Source organism: Tamandua tetradactyla, chromosome 4 (genome assembly GCF_023851605.1).
Source record: "Tamandua tetradactyla isolate mTamTet1 chromosome 4, mTamTet1.pri, whole genome shotgun sequence".
NCBI classification, from domain to species: domain Eukaryota; kingdom Metazoa; phylum Chordata; class Mammalia; order Pilosa; family Myrmecophagidae; genus Tamandua; species Tamandua tetradactyla.
This window is the reverse complement of record NC_135330.1, coordinates 61,948,366-61,964,346: the sequence shown is the minus strand read 5'-3', so window position 1 is coordinate 61,964,346 and position 15,981 is coordinate 61,948,366. Positions and strand designations below refer to the sequence as shown.

Below are 15,981 nucleotides of genomic sequence, written 5' to 3'. Positions count from 1 at the left end.
GTTCCTTCAACCCATTACTGGACCTCAAAACTCCAACTGTAATTTCCAGCAGAATTATTTGGCTTTCAATTAACACAGAGCAAGGGGTTCCAGAAGGAAAAGTAACGACCATCTGCAAAATTCCTCATGCAAGTGGGAAGTGGAAATCTTGGCTCTGGGGTTTCCAAAGCACAACTTCACAGCCAGCCCATTTCTCTTCCCCCACGCAATGGCAAAGAGGGAGGGAATCCGGGGTGGGGGTGGGGGGAAGGGAAGAGAGGGGAGAGGTGGAGGGAGGTCAGGGTTCCAGGATGGGCCCCGCCCTCCCGCTCTGGGCGGCTTCGGTTCTGCAGGCTGGAGCCGGCGGCCGGGCGGCTGCCTGTCAAGTCTGGGTCTCGCCGAGCCGGGCCTCGCCGTGCAGTGCGCCGGGTCTCCGGGAGATGGCTTCTCCCCTCTCGCCCGCTTCTCCCGCTATTGTCTCACCCGGGGTTGCTTGACTCCGTGGGCTGGCGCATGCTCTCGGCGGGGAGGACTTTTTTCTCTCTTTCCAAGCTGGTCATTTCGTCCTTTCGTGTCTCTCCCACTGCCCCTGGGACCCTAGGGCACCGCACTCGCTGTGTGAATCCGGGAGACCGGAGCGGCCCGGGAGGAGGCGGTCTGCGGCCAGTCCCACCTCGCGCTGGTGCAAGAGACGCCTGGAGCTGCAGCGCTAGCCCGGCGGCGCGGAGCGGGCAGCCCACGGCGCCGAGCACACGGCACGTCGGGTCTTGCAGGAAAGCCCGTGGCGAGCACAGGTAGGAAACGCACCCTGCCCGCGGAGTGGAGGGAGGGGAGGGCAAGGGGCTCTCTCCAACATGGCAACAGTCGAGGTGCAACAATGGGAGGAGTGGAGGGTGCTCGGCGGCCGGCCGAGCCGCGGATGCGGTGGAAGCAGAGCCTCGAGCCCGCGGCATAGAGCAGGTTGCCGAACCCCTAACCCCTGCCCCAGCAGTTGCGGGGCGTCTCGAGCCCCCAGGCAAACCCTTCCCCGCTCCCTTTTTTCTAAACACACTTCCTGGCTCCCGGCTGCAGGGCGACCTGAACCAGCTCATGGCTTTGGGGTTTGTTTGTTTAAGATGAGAAATAAAAAGCAAAACCTGTTCTGGAGTGTGTGTGTGTGTGGAGGGGGTGAGCTGGGGGCACGGAATGCTTTCTCTTGCAGTGGGTGAAAAGTCAGCATCTGGCTTGGGGAATATATAATTTTTTTTAAGCCTGGCGGAGGGTAGAGTTGGCATCTCCCTTATGAGGGTACTGCAGCAAAAGGAGAAAGCTTGGGAGGGTGAGAGGGACCCTAAGGCCTGAGTTCCCGGGCCCTCAGGGAACACGCTGCTTCCGTGGCTTTTATTTCCAGCCACCGACTGCGGTGACTTTGGTGTTGGGGGAGCAATCGTAGAGGGGATCTAAGGCGCAGCTGCCAAGCTGAGGTGGGGTGGGTAGGGTAGGGTGAGGAGCCCAGGGGCTTGGCAGGCTCCTGGCTCGTGGGAAGAGGTTACCAAGTGTTTGTGGTTAGTTAATGCACACACCCTGGTTGGCTGAGGTTGTTGGGAGTTGGGGGAAGGGGACAATCTTCGTCCTTCCAATGCGCTTCCTCCTTCAGGCCAACCTTTTCTCCCTCCATCTCCACCCCCTTTTGATGTATTTGTGACTTCCCTGCCTCAGTCCCACCAGCCATGCCTGGGATGGATGCTCCACTGTCTCTGACTGTCCTGATGTTTTTTTCTCAAGTCCATTCGGAGACAGTTTTGTACCCTGGGCTGGCTGGTTCCAGCATGGCACCAGATTCTTTACTCAGGCTCTCAGAAATGGGGCAGCACAGCTCCTCCTCCTCTCTTTAAACTACCTGATTCTCTGGGAGGTGGCCAAGCAGATGTAAGCAATTTGCATTAAATTTCAACTTGCATCAGTCTCTGAATGAAAACTTACTCTGTGGCCATTCTAGGCCTTGAAAGATGTGAGAAAGAGAAACGGCCCAGGAGGTGGCAAACCTGAGCCCCAAATATCCCCTGTCTTCCCAATTTCAGCTGTGGCTCCCAGAGCAGAAGGTTATAAGTCTCTGGTTCACAGCTCCTCCAGAGCCTTGCAGTCCTACCCTGGGATTGTGTCCATGGAAAAATTAAGTCGAGGCACATTTTATAGCTCTGCCTAGCAGCCAAGGTCTAAGGAGGCGCCGGCTCTGAGCTGGAGCCCTTTGCTAAGGCTGTGGCTGCTGTTTCTTTGGCCTTTGGGCGAGCCCAAGCTTTGATTTCCATGGCTCTGAGTTTACTGCTGAGTGTGCATGGGTGTGTGTGTCTGAACTTGATCAGCTCTCAACCCTGGCCAGAAGGGAGCTTGTCCATTTCCCTCTCCACTGGAAGCATGGGGGGAGTGCTGGAGTTAGGAGGGGTGAATTTATCTGGGACCTCAGGCTGCTCCCTGGGGTGCTCCTTGGTCAACTGGTGATCTGGAGCGCCCATAGTCTTGGCCATGACCTAGTGACACTTTGTCAGATACTCCAAGCTCCTCTGGGCCTATCGTCCCCTCACTGTGGATTTCCTACCCTACCTAGGCTTGGTGCTTTGCAGGTGTCACCTGCCTGTGGTCCTTTAACCTTTACAGCCTTCCTTGGATAGGGAGAAAAATGAGGGGGAAGGGCCTGTGTTTCCTTTGGGGGGTTGAAACTGACCCTTAACTTCTGGGTCCCCATGTCACAAGTTATAAACTTGGACATGAAAAGGTGGCATAGTAGAGAAAACAGTGGGTGAGTTCAGCATCAGGAGGCGTAACTACTTTCTAGCTGCATGAGCATGGACAACTTCTGGACCTGTCTAGGATTTAGTCTGAATATCTGTAAAATGGAAAAATTACACCCTTGGCCCACAGGATTGTTTTAGGGATGAAATGCACTGCTTACTATGAACTAAATGAAACCATGTATGCACAAGCACTCTGAAAACGGCAGAGTAACTGTACAAATGTTGGTAATTAATCCTGGATTTAGCCTTCTTGGGGGGGGTGGGGGGTGGGGCGAGGGGATATGGAGTAGGGGATGAAAGCTCATGCTCTGGAACCTTTCCTTCGTGGCTGCGGGAAGAATGATTATAATCATTATAATACCAAGGGTTATAACACCAAAATAATTCCTGGGGTAACTGTCATTAAATAGGTGACAGGATGGGAACCAGGAGAGAAGGAAAGGCTGCCTAAAGTGAGATTTGTAGGGAACTAGGGAGTGACAGACACCCTCTGAATGCAGGCGACTCTGAATGCCTATAGATAGGGCCATGCTCGCTGGCAGATCATACAATAGTTAACACTTACTGATGTCAGACAGTAACCAGGGGGGAGTGTAAACAGGCAGTCTCCAGACCCTGTGCCCATAACTTTGATGTCATTATCAGGAAGATACTTGAGTCTTGGTAGAACTACAAGGGGAAGCAGAATTGAAGGATTTATTCATACTGGATTCCTTAAATGCCCATGAGGTATCACCAGACTGGAAGATACCCTCAATTATAAGCTTCTCAAGGATAGAGACCCAGGTTAGATGAATTTCCTCCCAACCTTAGTCTAGTCTAGTATTTCCCTAGTTCCCAGTTCCTGCATTCCAAGGCGTTTCCATTTACGTCCCTATCTTCGGTGTGAGAAGACTTAAGAAAATCAGATCAGATGATATTGCCATCTTATAGGCAGCTCTAATAAAAATTTTGGGATGTGGGGGGTCCCTGGAAAACTTGAGGCTAATTAATTTTTTGGGTATTTCCATATCTGCTTTCTTATGCATCTCTTTTATCACATGAAATTTGGGGGACTATTCTTGCATTTCCTATGTGCACATAAAACATTACAACCTTGGAGATCACCTCCCTGAGAAAAAGAAAAAGCCCTTCTCTCAAGGTCATGCGGTTACTAGTAATAATAGAGCTTTACAGTTACTCTACAGATCACAATATAACCGAGGAAAGGACCTATCCATTGGTACTTGAAAATTGTGGGTTGACCCTATCGGTGGCTTCAGCGTATTTCCATTGTTGTAAAGTTCTCTTCTCTTAGAACATTGTTGATGGAATTTGCTGAACCTACATCATCACCTTGGTTAAGGAGATTGAGGAGACGGAAGACATCATTTCAGCTTGGGAAGCAGAGACCCTTAAGGTATAAGAGAAGGAAGAGGAGAGAGGTTCTCAATAGTCCTAAGGCAGAATATTGGTCATGTGGCAATTTTCTCCTTCCTCTTCCTTAGAACTCCTTGTAGGAATCTCATAGTAGTTCAAAGAGAAGCCAAAGATCATCTCTTTCCACCTTAATGTTATCACTCCTGCCCCTATTCCTTCTTCAAAACATTGCTTATCCCTTCTTCCTGTAACCTTCCTGTCTTAATCTCAGCCAACTTTAATCATTGTCATGGTCACAGGTTCTCCTGGGCAGTTTTTCTTTTTTCCTTAGTACATTTTCTTACCACGCACTGTACCTGCTTGTATTTCTGCCCCATGGGTTCTGTTCTGGAGGTTAGATCCTACTTCATCTCTTTCTCCCTCTGTTTGTTTCTGCACAGTGTAGGTGGATGCCAGGCACCCATGGTCTGGCTAAGTCGGCCCACCAGAAATGAAGCTTGTGTGGAGGCAACCTCTCCAGCTAAATCCTTTCTCTCTCCCTCTTAGATTAGTTGATTCCTTTAGCAGCAAACTAAATGGCATCAGGGAAAGAGTAGAGGACCAAGGAGATTTCATTTTAAGGGAATACTAGTGGTTGCCTTGCCAGGTAGAGGGGATAGATATGAGCTCTTCTTCTCTGAGGTCACAAACTAAATTAGAGTCCAGATGATGGAGCCTACAACTATTCAGATACATCCTGAGAGCCCTACTTTTCTAAAAGCAAGCGTCTGTTACCTTCCTCACTTACCATGTTGTATGTCTTCCCCAAGGAAAGAAGTTGCAGTGGCTAGGAACACCATTCGAGTAGATTTGATTCTAACAACAAAGAAGAGATACTAGAAAATTGGATGTTATGGGAACCTGGGAAGGGCAATTATATTTTCCCAAAGAACGGTATAGGTAGACATATCAGATTTCCATTCTAAACTTTAAGAATGATTTTTTATTTGTTTATTTTTACATGGGCAAGCACCAGGAACTGAGCCCGGGTCTCTGGCATGGCAGGCGAGAACTCTGCTGAACCACCGTGGCCTGCCTGATTTTTTTTGTTTTTATGTGTTTTTGTAATTGAGAGAAGGGATGCAGGTCCCTGACAAGAGACTCTGAAAGATAGAGTGGTTCCAAAGGGTTGGAAAATTCTCAGAAGTGCAATTTTGGCTGTTACTGCATATGATTTCAATGAGGAAAGACCTCAAAAAGGAAGCACTTCAAAAAAAAGGGGGGGGGGGGGAAGGAAGCACTTGAGCAAAAGTTCAAGTACCAAGGAAGGTAAGAGCACATAGTGAAGACTAGCCACCAGCATTGAATGACTATCCATCTGTAGCTTTTCACACATTACCTTAATCATCTTTTTCACACATTATCTTTTATCATCCCCTTCCTCTGTCCAGTCTTGGAGGAATTGGATGATGATGAAACTATTATCGTTGAGAAACCTTAGGTCTAGAAAGTTTAGGATCTTGCCCAAGATTAGAGAAGAGCGAAAGTAAGAATCTAGGTCACTATAGCTCCAGAATCTGAGTTCCTTCTAGGATGTGCTGAAGGGACCATGAGGAAAAAAAAAGTCAATGAACTGGGGCTTCCCACAGAGTCAGAGGACAACAGACAGTCATCTTTGGAAGAGGATATATTTAAAAAAAAAAAAAAAGGGACTCATACATTCACTCAACAAATGTTTTCTAAGTGGTTACCAATGACTTTGAGGGCTTCTAGTGACTAGGACAGACAACCTTCCAGAACTTGTTGAGTGGGGAGTACAGACAAATGAAATAGGCTCTGGTGGGAGAAGTACAGAGTATCTTATGAACTCATAAGTGGGGTCTTTTGGGTACTCATATTTCCAGGAAGAACTTGTTAGCTGAGACCTGAACAATGAGTAGGAAATGGGGTGGGGTTGGGGATGAAGTAAGTTGTGAAAGAAGAATTAAAAAATTATTTAATCTGTCTAGAGCCATTTGAAGGAATTTGTACTTTATTTCATATTCATTCATCCATTCAATCATTTGCTCATTCACCCATTATGTACTGAATGCATGCTGTATATCTGACACTCTTCTAGGTACAAAATACTGAAGAAGACAGATAAAAATCCCTGCCCTTGTGGAGTTTATATTCTAGGAAAACTTAGTTCACTAAGAATAAATTAAACTGAACTTCTCTATTTTGCTGAACTGTCACTAGGAATTCTATACTAGTAGATCTGGGGATTACTTGTATTATACTCTGACTGCATTTGAGGAACATTCGAGAAGGACTTTCATGATATCCTATAGGTAATATAGGGTGGAGATCAAAGGTGGTTTAATTAATGGTTGGTTCGATGTTCATTCAACAAAAACATCTTCAACCCCCGTGCTCGTTCATTCTTGAATTCATTCATCCATTCAGCAATTGAGTGTAAGTGTGAGTTCAGTATGATGGTTAGGAGTGTAGCTCTGGAGCCAGATTACTTGGGGTCAAAGACCAACTCTACCACTCACTAGCTGTATGACCTTGAGAAAGGTACTTTTGTGTGCTTCAGTTTCCTCTTATGAAAAATAGGGGAACTAGTAACAGAAAAATAGAAGAGTGCTGTGAAAATTAAATGAGTTAAAAACCTACTTAGAACCCTGCCTGATATGTGATAAGAGCCCAGTAAATGGTAGTTGTTTCACACTAGGGGTGCAAACTTGAATTCAGTGTGGTCCCTGACCTTGATGGAACCATGTTGTACCCAAGAGTACAAATGAATGGATGTGTTTCTTTATGGAGTGGGGCTCGTCTTAAGCATTTATTTCATAAGCTCACTGAGTCTATTGTGATATGGCTGCCCCAAGATTTAGTATAATTTTAGACAGCATTTCAAAGTAGTATAGAATCTAGGGCTAAAATGCTTATTAGGCAGCAGCAGTGTTGGCAGTGGCGGTGCAGATGGAGCCGCCAGCATCTCCGGGAATCCCAGGAATAAAATGACTTAAGGCCACAATGACCAAGAGACTAGGAGAAGAGACCTAAGTGGGAAAAAATACTTCAATAAATTTTAGAAGACAGACTTCCGGGTCAAGATGGGGGCTTAACAATGTGCACATTTGAGTTCATCCTCCAGAACAACTACTAAATAACCAGACACAGCTCCTGGGGCCACATCAGTGACCGGAAACACAGCATACCCCAATCTAGACCAGATGGACTGGCTGCGAGCCCCCCCCAGAACCGTGAGTTCCCAAAGCAGCGGCAGCCGGTGCACCTCCCCCACAGGCTGCTTCCCAGAGGGGAAAGGAAAGGAACTTTACCAGCGGCAGGGACTGAGCACAATCAAATGCCAATTGTGGAATTAATTAACAAATTCTGATTACTAAAAATAGGCCCCCAGCTTAGGTGAACCTGGTCAAAGCGGAGGGTGCTCAATTTTGCCCCGGGGCCAAGGGGGCAGGGCTGATGGGAAAAGGAGGGGGTGGGGAAAAGGAAGCAGAGGTTTTTGTGGCTGTGTTTCTATAAAGGCTTGACTGCCTTTGGATATAGCGGTAGGACTTCTCAGGCTGCAACTGCCCCAGGCATAGGCTGAAGTGAGCTCCTTTGGGGGCTTGTCTGGAGCCTGTGCCTTTCCCAGGGGAGGGGTGAAGCCCCACCCAGGTGGAATCCCTCCCTCAAGGAATTCAGACACCAGGGCTTGGTAATTTGAAGCCATTAAAACCAGCCTACAACCTCTCCTCTGTGTCCACCACGCCCCCAGCAGGGAGAGTCCGCCAAAGTTAAATGAAAAACCAAATCAATGAAAGTTAAAGGTACTGCATCACCTTATGCTGGTGGGACCTGCAGGCAGACAAGCGCCACATACTGGGCAGGATAAGAAAAACAGAGTCCAGAGACTTCACAGGAAAGTCTTTCAACCTGCTGGGTCTTACCCCCAGAGAAAACTGATGCAGGTGACTCTTTCCTCCTGATAGGAGGCCAGTTTGGTCTGGGAAAATTCGGTTGAGATTTCTAATACCTAAGTAGACCCTCCTAAGGGTGGGGGGGAAAAGGCACCATACAAACAGGGCAAGAAACAAGAAAGCAAGAACTGAAAAATTCTCCTCTGTTAAACAAAACTTAAGCTACAAGGGCCAGATAAAGCTGAATTGAATGTCAAAGAACAGATAGACAACAAAATCATCCAGCAAGAAAACCCTAGGTAAAAGAAGTGAAAGCAATCTCCAGAATAAACTAATTAAGTTTATTAAATGTCTAGACACCAGCAAAAAATAACAAATCACACTAGGAAAACTGAAGATATGGCCCAGTCAAAGGGACAAGCCAATGATTCAAATGACATACAGGAGCTGAAACAATTAATTCAGAATATACAAACAGACATGGAAAACTTCATCAAAATCCAAATCAATGAATTGAGGGAGGATATAAAGAAGGCAAGGGATGAACAAAAAGAAGAAATGGAAAGTCTGAAAAAACAAATCACAGAACTTATGAGAATGAAAGGCAAGGTAGAAGAGAGGAAAAAAACAATGGAAACCTACCATGGAAGATTTCGAGAGACAGAACATAGGATTAGTGAACTGGAGGATGGAACATCTGAAACCCGGCAAGAAAAAGAATATATAGCGAAAAAAATGGAAAAATATGAGCAGGGACTCAGGGAATTGAAAGACAATATGAAGCACATGAATATACGTGTTATGGGTATCCCAGAAGGAGAAGAGAAGGGAAAAGGAGGAGAAAAACTAATGGAGGAAATTATCACTGAAAATTTCCCAACTCTTATGAAAGACTTAAAATTACAGATCCAAGAAGCACAGCATACCCTAAAGAGAATAGATCCAAATAGACATACTCCAAGACATTTACTAATCAGGATGTCAGAGGTAAAAGAGAAAGAGAGAATCTTGAAAGCAGCAAGAGAAAAGCAATCCATCACATACAAGGGAAGCCCAATAAGACTATGCATAGATCTCTCGGCAGAAACCATGGAGGCAGGAAGACAGTGGGATGATATATTTAAATTATTAAAAAAGAAAAACTGCCAACCAAGAATACTATATCCAGCAAAATTGTCCTTCAAACATGAAATTAAAACATTTTCAGACAAAAAAATCACTGAATTTGTGACCAAGAGACCAGCTCTGCAAGAAATACTAAAGGGAGCACTAGAGATAGATACAGAAAGACAGAAGAGAGAGGTGTGGAGAAGAGTGTAGAAAGGAAGACTATGAGTAAAGGTAAAAAGAAGGAAAATTAGATATGACACATAAAATCCAGAAGGCAAAATAGTATAAGAAAGTAGTAGTATTACTACCCGTGCAGTAATAACACAGTTTTTGGATTAAACTCCCCAATCAAAAGACATAGTCTGGCAGAATGGATTACAAAACAGGACCCATCTATATGCTGTCTCTACTCAAAGGAAATGAGGGCAAGGACACAAACGGACATTTGCCCACCAATATTTATAGCAGCATCATTTACAATTACCAAGAAATGGAAGCAGCCAAAATGTCCATCAACAGATGGTTGGCTAAACAAACTGTGGCATATACATCAGATGGAACATTATGCAACTGTAAGACAGAATAAAGTTATGAAGTATGTAATACCATGGATGGACCTTAAGGACACTATGCTGAGTGTGATTAGCCAGAAACAAAAGGACAAATACTGTATGGTCTCACTGATATGAACTGACATTGGTGAATAAACTTGGAATATTTCGTTGGTAACAGAGCCCATCAGGAGATAGAAATAGATATTGGGTAATTGGAGCTGAAGGGATACAGATTGTACAACAGAACTGAATATAAAACCTCAGAAATGGACAGCAAAATACTGCCTAACTGTAATACAATTATGTTAAAACACTGAATGAAGCTGCATGTGAGAATGATAGAGGGAGGAGGGCTGGGGCATAAATGAAATCACAAAGAAAGATAGACAATAAAGATTGAGATGGTGTAATCTAGGAATGCCTAGAGTGTATAATGATAGTGACTAAATGTACCAATTAAAAAAATGTTTTTGCATGAGGAAGAACAAAAGAATGTCATTACTGCAGTGTGCTGAAAATAGATGGTAATTAAAATTTTAAAATTTCAAAAAAAATGGTTGTTAATATTTTGGAGGCCTCTCTGAACTCTGAAAATCTGATAAATGCTGAAAAATACATTACAATTTTGCTTTCCTCATCTATCCTGCTTGTAGAATCCCTGCTTCTACAACAAGGGAGGTGTCAGATGGTTTTTTTTTTTTTTGTCTGGGTAGGCCAGGCTGTTTCCAGAACACAGCATCTGACATCTCTGTGCTGAGCATGTGCCTAGGATAAAACACTGTGCTAAGCAGGGTGGGGAGAAAAAGATAGGTAAGAGGTCATCTCTATTCCAGAGGAATTTATATTCTAAGATTAATGGAATAATGTATATGAAAGTGCTTTGTAGCTATAAATATCTACATCAGTGTTGTTTTTATACTAATCGCTAGTATGGATAATGCAAGACAGAATATAAGTGGGGTAGGGCACATGCAAATTTTTAGACATTCAAAAGAGAGCAAAGTCATTTTCAGTCATAGAAGCTGAAAGATGGCCCTAATATAAGAGAAGATCTTTATAGAAAAGGCCAGAAAGTATTCCAGGCAGCCACTGGCATGAATGAAAGTTTGTATAAAAACTTGGGTCCCTGGAGAATGGTTAATAATCAATTCTGTCAGTATTTCGAGGAACATGTAGGGAACTGGGCTGGGACTCTGTATGGAGAGTTTGTTAGTTTGTTTGAATTGACAAATTTTCACACACATACAGTCCATATTTGGTGTACAATTGATGGCTCACATTATTACATTTTTGTGTAGTCATCACCATGATCATTTTTAGAACATTTGCATCACTCCAGAAAAAGAAATAGAGAAAAGAAAAAACTCATGCATCTCACAGCCCTCACCCCTCCCTCTCACTGACCACCAGTATTTCAATCTATGTAATTTATTCTACCCCTACTACCCCCCCTTCATTTTTTATCCATTTATTTTTTTATTCATCTGTTCATATCCTGGTTAAAAGGAGCATCAGACACAAGGTTTTCACAATCCCACAGTCACGTTGTAAAAGTTGTATAGTTACACAGTTGTCTTCAAGAATCAAGGCTCCTGGAACTCAGCTCAACAGCTTCAGGTGCGCCCCTCCAGCCACTTGTATGGAGAATTTTGAGTGTCTGATAAGGAAGGGAAGAAACTGAAAGAGTTTCCTCAGAAAAATGACTGAATCGGAGCTGTGCTAAAGGAAGGTTATCCTGACAGTGGAATGCAAACCCTGTCATGGGGTCAGTGGGGGAGGCAGAGAGATGAATCCGGAGGCTGTTGCAATAAATAGTACAGGGAAGAGAAGAAAATAACACTTTCTTTGGGTGCCCAATATGTGCTTTGTATAGGTTATTTCATCTAATGAAAGGTGATGATAACTAGATGATGACAGAAGCTTGGAAGGAAATGGACCAGTTTGAGAGAGATTAGAACAGAAGGCTGGGAAATTTCCTTCTATACAGGGCTTTAAGCAGGGGAGAAAAGGACTGATTGCCTTATTCTGGAAAGAAAATGAAAAGGGGAGCAGAACGCTCCCTCTGTGCTGCTTCCTGACGGTATGGCCATAGACAAGTCATGTCTCCACTTACCTACAAAACTCGGGGGGCTGGGAGTGGGGGTGTTGTTCACTTGCTTATGGTGAAGAAGCGTTTGCATGTGTGATGGGGCGGGGGCTGCGCCAGAATAATCAGCAATGTCAGCTTGAACATTCAGGCTCTAGGGGAAGAGGAAAGACGATGAGGTTTGGACTCGAACAAGTTTCAGTTTAGCTCATGGTTCTGTCATTTACTATTTGTATGACCTTGGGCAAATTACTCAGCCCCTTTCCTGTTTCCTCATCTATAAAATAATAATATCCACCTTTTAAGGCTTGTTATGAGGGTTAAGGAAGACAATACTTGGCATGAAATACCAGAAGGAAAAAAAACAAGGTCATTTCCTTCTTTCTATTTCTGTGATGCTTCTATTCATTTCGCTCCCCATTTCTGCCTCCCTCTTCTTCTTTCCCTTTCACCAAAACAAAGCGTATTACCCTCGTTCCAGTCATGACAGCTGATATATCCCTGGAAGTACTAACTCGTCAGACTTCGTAATGGTATTTCAGCATGATTCCTGTCACTCGTTAGCTCCACTGTGCCTGCAAACAGCAGTCACACACTGGCCCCCTCCCCCAGCCCGAAGCAGTGTTGGCTAATCCCAGCTGATGGCCTCTGATCATTGCTACTCTGTGGGACCCTGAGTGAGGGTGGCATGGCCTGGGCCCCTGGAGGTGGGGCTGGGGGTGCTACTGTGTGCTAGCTACCTCATGCCAGGTGGGTGGTCAGTCTGTACTCTCTGGACTTTGTGGAGAGACTTGGGCTCTGATTTAAGGTGAACTTTGTCTCCCTTGGGACCTTCCTGTGCAAAGGGGGAGATAGGAGAAAGGTGTCAAGACAGGCACAAAGCAACACCCAAACTAACTGCCATGAATCCTTGCTCTTCCCACAGGACACTTCCTTTAAAAATCTGTACAAGCCCTTGATGCACAGAGATGCACAATGGTTGTTTAAAGGTTGTCTAAGGCAGAGGCGTTGCTCTTGTTATCCCCCCCCCCCATACACACCAGGGTCACCAGTTCATTCAGCCATGTCACTCAGCACAGCATCCACGTGTTGAGGAGATGGTGAGAATATAAGAAGTGAGGCAGGATTGAAGGGGTTAATCAGGAAAGGCTTCAGAGGCTCTTACTGAAAGAGGAGAGAGAGAGAGAAAGGAAAGCAGAAGGTAGGGTGCCCCCTCCATAGCCATGACTTCTGTCTGAGGCCATGTCTTAGCTGTCTGGGGCTACTGCAGTAAAGTGCCACAGCATGGGGGCTCGAACGCGCTGGGGACTTATTGGCTTACTGTTTTGAAAGCTAGAAGCCCGAAAGCAAGGTGCTGGTGGGACCATGCTGTCTCTCTGCAGGCTGCAGCGTTCTGCTTGGTGGCTAGCTGGCGGTCCAGAGGTCCGTCTCTGCCTCCAGCACATGGCCGTCCGTCTCTTTCTGCCTCCTCCTTCTCCTGGCTGTGTCCACCTGTCCTCTCCTTAAAAGGATTCCAGTCACTGGATTAAAGCCCATACTGATTGAGTTTGGCATCACTCTAACTAGCAAGTCTTCAGAGCTCCTGTTTACAAATGGATTCACTCCACGGGATCAGGGGTTAGGACCTGAACCTGTCCTTTTGGGAGACATAATTCGATCTATCATAGGCCATAAGAGTCAAGTGTGAGTGGGAAGAAGGGCATGGGGAATCCCTGCGAGGCTGTATGTGCAGGTGAGGCGGTCAGAGGCACTGGAACCTGCTGCTGGGGATGTCTGGTAGGCGACCAGATTGGAGCGGAGAGTCCTGGCCGGGTTCCCTTCATTCCTGTACCATTAAGATCACTGCTCTGGGCCCCTATCTAGGCTCCCCTCCCTGTGCTCTGGGGGCTCTGGAACACTAGACGCCTTCTTGAAGAATGTCTCATTTCTCACCTCCCTCTTAGGGTCTACATTCTGAGTGGGAGTTCTCCTTTTACCCAGGTAAAGTAGACTCTTTGGATGCCCCCTGGGTTTTGTGTCCTTGACTGACCCAGGAGCAGGATGTCCTTCCTGCCTGGTACCAGGAAGACTGGAAGCTCCCAGCTTGGGAACTGCAGGCTACTAGAGAGGGGCTGGCTGCCCCCGGGTCAGAAGAGTCCAGGCCAGTGTTTGGAAAAGTCAGCGGCTTAAAGGGACAGGCCCCTGGTGGTCAGTGTTGGGGAACTTGCGTTAGGGACCTGGTAAGAGATTCCTGGGACTCAGGAGCTGAGACCAGGGAAGGCCGTGGAGAGGCGTGGTCTACACTAGAGAGCCTCCCCGCCTGCCGTCATCACTGGATAGTTCTCCCACTGCCCCTGGCAGCTCCCTCAGTGTCCAGCCCACTGGACCTTAGCCTGCCTCCTCTGACTCTGCTTTTAAATGCAGATGTCCCTGGGGCTGGGGACAGGCACCAACACCTTGGCCTCTAGCACCTCTGTGTAAATTAGGATCAGATGTTTTGTGTTGTTTTGTTTTTATGTTTTATTCTGGGCTGAAATATGGGGGCTGCTTGAGAGCTGGTGCCCCTTTCCCTCCCCACCACAGGTCTGGGGGGGACCCCAGGGCTTCTCTGTACCTCCCTGACTTCATAGGGCCAACAGTGTTTGGGGGAGGTGCTTTTGGGGCTCTCTCTGTCTGGAGCTCTCTCTCTGTGGCTACTCTGGGGCCTACGGGGCCCGCCCCAGGGTGCTGAGCTGCACAGAAGGGAGAGCCTTCTCGGAAGGCCAGAGCAGCTCAACTGGAGCGGAGAGGCCCTGGTTTCCTTTTCCTTCCGGGCTCAGCGCGCTCTACTTTTTCTCAGACCTCACTGCCAGCAACACTAAGAACAGTGACCTCATGGGGTCTCGGCCAGTTTCTCCCCTGGGGAGCTGACGAGGAAGTGAGTAAACTGGAGAAGTGTGTGCGGAGGTTTTGTGGAGAGGGGTGTGAAGGCTCGCAGGTGGGGAGGTGTGGAGGAAGTGTGGGCGCCGGGGGTGGGGGTGGGGGCACATGCGGAAGGCTGTGAAGGGACTGCGTGGGTGTGAGTGTGGGTGTGTGTGGGGGGGAGTGTGAGGTGTGTGGGGTATGTGGAGTGTGTGTGTCTGCATAGGAGGAGGCTGTGAGGAGTACCGGGATCTGTGGGGGGTGTGAGTGTGTGCATGGGGAGAGTGTGAGGGTGTGTGGGGAGTATGGGGGTGGTGTGTGGAGGGACCTGTGAGGTATATGGGGTGTGCATGGGGTATACAGGGTGTGGGAAGGGGAGGATGCGGGGGAGCATGGGAGAGAGATGCGGTGGGAGTGGGGGGATGGCGGTGAGGAGGGCGTGTGCAGTTTGTGTGAGTGACACCCATAGCTTTGGATCCCTGAGAATGACTAGTCTATCAAGGATTTTCTTGATTTGGGGAGTACTTAGCTTTCATTGAAGATATTCTATTGTCAGACCACATTTTCTGGATTGCTGGTTTAGTTACTGTGGGGGCAGTGGGACAGTGGGCAGGGCTTGTGGAACGTGGCATAACGCCTCTCTACCTGGAGGGAAGGAGCTCATCAGGGGCCTGGTGTGGGGCTGGTTGGGTCCTCAGCCCGTTCTCATGGATGGCTGGCTCAGCCTTTTTTCTGTCTGACTTTCTTTGGCCCTCCTGAGAGGGCGCAGTGCCCACATAATCTGTCTCTGCTCTTTCCACAGATAGCACCACTGCATGGGGGCTTCCGGCCCTACCTTCTCTATTTCATGTGGTGGGGCATTATTTTGGATGGTCCTTCTTACCTGCCCAGGCTCTGTGCATGTGTGCTGAGCATGTGCTTGGGGGGGGAAAGCATTGAGCTGGGGCCAAGGTAGTTTCTGATGGTTGCCCCTGCATGGAGGCTATGAGCCCTCCCCGACTCCATGTGGGACCCAGGACAAAGCCTCTTTTACCCTGAGTGAGTCTCACTCTGCACATCTATATCCTCAAGGAGAATCCTTTCGTAAAGAAGGTTATCTCCAGCTTTCAGATGTCTAGGAAGGAGGATACCATAAATCAACCAAAGAATTGTTATAATGGAACAAATGGGAGACACTTGCTGAAATGCATTGGCCCAAAGCAAGGGTGTCCTTCCGAGGATGGTGTCACTGGCACTGTTTTGTATCCTCTGGTTAATCTGATGCCTCTGCAGCTACGCTGAGATATGTTCCCATTCCCAGCCCATGGGCATGGGCCATAATTTGAAGCCTTTCTCAGTGCTGCCTCTTT

General features: G+C 46.9%; 1 protein-coding gene across 2 annotated transcripts in view; it reads left to right on the top strand.

The window, feature by feature from the left end:
• Positions 1-339: 339 nt before the first annotated feature.
• PIK3C2B (phosphatidylinositol-4-phosphate 3-kinase catalytic subunit type 2 beta) overlaps positions 340-15,981 on the top strand; it is a 77,661-nt gene continuing 62,019 nt past the window's right edge. Inside the window, exon 1 of one of the 2 annotated variants that reach the window (XM_077157517.1) lies at positions 340-773. The gene's annotated coding sequence lies outside the window, so the exon portion shown is untranslated. Of the gene's footprint in view, positions 774-14,560; positions 14,649-15,981 lie in introns of those variants that run through there. The other variant, XM_077157518.1, reaches the window with a different exon arrangement.